Source organism: Heterocephalus glaber, unplaced genomic scaffold, assembly GCF_053883595.1.
Source record: "Heterocephalus glaber isolate CG9 unplaced genomic scaffold, H.glaber_assembly_v1.0 deba00001666, whole genome shotgun sequence".
Taxonomy (NCBI): Eukaryota; Metazoa; Chordata; class Mammalia; order Rodentia; family Bathyergidae; genus Heterocephalus; species Heterocephalus glaber.
This window is the reverse complement of record NW_028258406.1, coordinates 22,089,771-22,094,389: the sequence shown is the minus strand read 5'-3', so window position 1 is coordinate 22,094,389 and position 4,619 is coordinate 22,089,771.

Here is a 4,619-nt window from a genome sequence, read left to right as displayed (position 1 = left end):
GACAATAACCTTTATTTTACTTTATCTATTTTTTTCAGTGGTGAGGAATGAATCCAGGGCCTTGTGAAACGTAGGCAAACACTCTACCACTGAGCTACATCTCAGCCCAGTAGTAATCTTTACTCTTATGTAAAAAAAAAAATATAGAAAACTGTAAAGCTAGGGAGAAAAACTTTCCTCATTCAGTTGTCTATTCCTCTCTAGTCTGAATGAATTTATCATCTAAATTACAGATTAAATCTGCTTATTTTGGCACTATATTCTGCTAATATCATGTATCTTTATTTCCTCTCTTAGGCCATATACTTTCTGAAGGCAAAATCCTTTATTATTTATGACTTTTAGAGCCTACACATCCAAACTTTATTTTCAATACTTTTAAAGAGAAAATATCTGAAATGTTTTAATAGCCAGGATTGATATATAGTGTTAGTTACTTAGGGAAATCATAAAGTTATACAATTTTCCTATAATGATTTAATGTCCCTCATGACCATCTTATATTAGAATGATGACTAAAGTATAAGTATTTTTAGGTTTTGGTTTACCTCCCTGTTGCCCTTATTTACACCTATTTTATTAGCTGCTAGTACATCATATTAATTTTTTTTTTTTGAGACAGGGTCTCACCATGTAGTCCACCTGGCCTTGCACTTGCAGTGATTCTCCTGCCTCAGCCTCCCAAATGCTGGGATTACAGGCATATACCACCATGCCCACCCAGCCTTGAAACTTTTGATTCTGGAGTAAAGTTGGGAGTGCTATGTGGCAATAAAATAACTAATGACATTATTAATAACTAATGACATAATTATGTAGTCCAGGCTAGCCTCAAACTCACAGTGATCCTTCTGCCTCAGTCTCCCAAGGGCTGGGATCACAGACATGTGCCACTACGCCCAGCCTGTTGAAGCAGTTTTGAAGGTTTCTTGTCTTTGTTGGATAGCCAGTTGCCACATATTATACAAAGCAGGGTTGGAAAATGTGAATTACCTGTTGGAATAAACCTGTAATTTAAGTAGGACTCTTCGTATTTTCTTTTCTTTTTTTGGTACTGGGGATCGAACTTGGGACCTTCGGCTTGCAAGGCAGGCAGTGGCACCACTGATCTAAATCTCCGGCCCCATATTTCCTTTTAAATAATTTTCTTTTTGTGGGCAGTCTTAGAGTCTTCTGCTATGTCAGCATGGCATCTTTTCCCCTTTTCAAAGCTCTGCAATGGTGTTTATTTATTTTGGCTAAGGTTAGCTTGTGGGCTTACCAAAATTGTGATGAAGACAAGTGCATAATGAGGAAAGAATTGCAGATGGAAGAGGTAAATGAAAAGGTCCAGGCCACATGTGGCTAAAATAAGTGTCAGATTCTGATTTAAAGCCAGCCACCAGATAGATGCAGCTATACAACTGAAGTACATCAACTCACTTGCCATTATACAGCCTGCCACCAGATGAAGCTTAATTGTCACTTGCCACTCACTGATTAGGTTTTGACCTGAGTCTGCAAGCAACTGACTTATGATGGTCTCTGTGCAGTCAAATCTCTTTGCAGTTAATTTGTATTTGCAGCAAATCTCCAGAACTAGCATCACTGCCTCAGCCCATCTCAGATCAACAAGCACTAGAGTCTCATAAAGAACCCACAACCTAAGCAACCTTCCTCAAAAGCGCAAGGTCCAAAGTTCAATCCCTGGTACCAAAAAAACAAAAACAAAACAAAACAAAACAAACAGAAGGCACAACCTAGATCTCTCACATATGCAGTTCAGAGTAGGGTTTATGCTTCTACGAGAATCTAATGTCAATATTGATCTGAGAGAAGATGGAGCTCAGGCAGTAATGCAAGTGATAGGAAGCAGCTTTAAATACAGGTGAAGTTTCACTATATCACCTGCCACTTGCCTCCTACTGTGTGGTACAGTTCTTAACAGGCCATGGACCTGTAGTGGTGGTTGAGAATCCCATATTAGGTGTACTTGAGAATTTATAGTTACTTGGAATTTGATGATATTGTTTCCAAGATGAAAGATTAATCATATAATATCACGATTTTACCTATATCAACACATTCACCATGTCCTGTCCATTATCTCATCTCAATGTCTTTTTTTTTTTTTTTTTGGTACCGGGGATCAAACTCAGATCCTTGCACTTGTGAGGCACGTGCTGGAACCACTAAGCTAAATTCCCGGCCTCATCACAATGTCTTTGATAACTTTTTTTGTTTTTTGGTACCAGGGATCGAACTCCGGTCCTTGCACTTGCACAGCAGGCGGCAAAACCACTGAGCTAAATCTCTGGCCCGATAACTTTCTCTTTACCACTTCCATAGTGATTCTTATGTGTTCCATGAATTAATGCAGAAATTGCTTAATTGGTGTTCTTGCCCACCGTCTTCCCAATTTAATACATTCTCCAAATTGTTCCTGAAATTATCTTTCTAAAGAATTTGATTATTAATGTTTCCCTATCACCCAAAGAATAATTTCAAAACACCCTACTTGAACACATGAACACCTGATGATGTGGCTAAGCCTGTACTTCCACTACTCTTCTACACATAGGTTCCAGCTCTTCTGCCCCTTTTTACTCACAAAATTTCATGGTTTCTTTGCTCAAACATCACTTTGTACAGTTAGCTTTTCTATCCTCAGTGCTCACAAAGCATTTTATATATCCTTCTAACACTTTTTTAATAGAACCAGTACTAAATGGTATCTTACGAACTCTAACATGTGCATTTCTATCCTAACATTTCTAAAATTGGAATATGACTTACAATTAATGACATCTTATAATGCTGTCACCAGAAGGCAGTTGTGATGTAGTTGTCACAGGCTGCACATCTGCAAACTTCATGACTGTGCCTGATGGCATGACTAGATATTTGCAAACCCTTTTTGGTCAATCAAACATTTAAAGAAAGGATTTTAAATCCTGAATGTGGTCTGAAAACTCTATTGGCTCAACAAAACATCACCAACAAAACTCACAGAATGGGGGCTGAGGGCTTAGAATACCAAAGAAAAAAGTAAAGTGTTTTTCCTTTTAAAAATTTCTTACTGGGGATTGAACACAGGGAGCATTAAGTCACATTCACATTCCTTTTTTAGTTTTTGAGACAAGATTTTGATAAGTTGCCCAGGTTGGTGCCTCGAACTTGTAATATTCCTCATGAGTTGCTGGAGTTACAGCCATGTGTCATCTATACCTGGTTTGGTGAAATATTCTTTTTTTGTTGTTGTTGTTAAATTCTTTTATTGGTACATTTTAGGTATACAACACAATTACATTTCTCATTGGGAATTGTACCTTTACATAATGCATCTTGGTTCTTATTTTTTCCCCATTCCTAGCTCTCCCTTCACCCCCTCCACCCTTCCCTATTTACAAAGACTTTATTTCCATTTTTTCCATTTCTCAGCATTTTTCCTGTCCCTTCTTTCCTTTCCCCTGCCCCTCCCACTACCCCTACCCTTTGGACCTTTTCTTCCTATTTTACTTTATCGATTATTCATTCTAATCATTGGTACATTTTAGGTATACAATATAATGACATTCATCATTGGAAATTTGCACCTTTACATAGTCTCTCTTGGTTCTTATTTTTCACCCTTGCCCAGCCCTCCCTTCAACCCCTCCATTCCTCCCTATTTACAAAGATTTTGTTTCTATTTTTCCATTTTCTCATATTAATCCCATTCCCTTCTATCCTTTCCCCTAGCCCTCCCATTTCCTTCCCCTTTGCCCCTTTTCTTCCTATTTCACATTACCTATTATACATTTAGTCCTTATTTACACTTTCAGTTTCTCACACCAGAGAAACTATTCCATATTTATACATATGTGTCCTATTTATTTCACTTAAGAGTATCGCCTCAATGTGCATCCACTTAGCTATAAATGTCTCTAATTTCTCATTTTTTATGGCTGAGTAGTACTCCATTTTATAAAAAGACACATTTTCTTTATCTAGTCTCCAGCTGATGGGCATTTGGACTGTTTCCAAGTTTTAGCTACTACAAACTGTGCTGCTATGAACATAGGTGCACATACATCACTGTGGTATGATTCTTTGAATTCTTTGGGGAAGATCTCCAGCAGTGGAATAGCGGGGTCAAATGGGACTTCTAGTCCTAGTTCTTTGAGGTATCTCCATACTGATTTCCACAGTGCTTGCACCAGTCTACACTCCCACCAGCAGTGGAGCAGGGTTCCTCTTTCCCCACAGCCCTGCCAGCATTTGTTATTGGTTGATTTCATGACAGCAGCCATTCTTTCTGGAGTGAAGTGGAATCTCAGTGTTGTTTTCATTTGCATTTCTCGAATGACCAGTGATGTTGAACATTTTTTCATGTATTTATTTGCTATTTCTACTTCTTTGTGTGAGAAATGTCTGTTCATTTCAGATGCCCATTTTCAGACTGGGTCTTTAAATTTGGGAGGTCTGATCTTTTTAAGTTCTTTATAGATTCTAGATAGTAGACCTTTGTCTGAGGAAGAGCAGGTGATGATTTTTTCCCACATTGTGGGTTGTCTCTTCACACTGCTGGTGGTTTCTCCTGATGTGCAGAACCATTTTAATAAGAAGAGAACCCACTTGTTGATTGTTTGTGCTAGTTC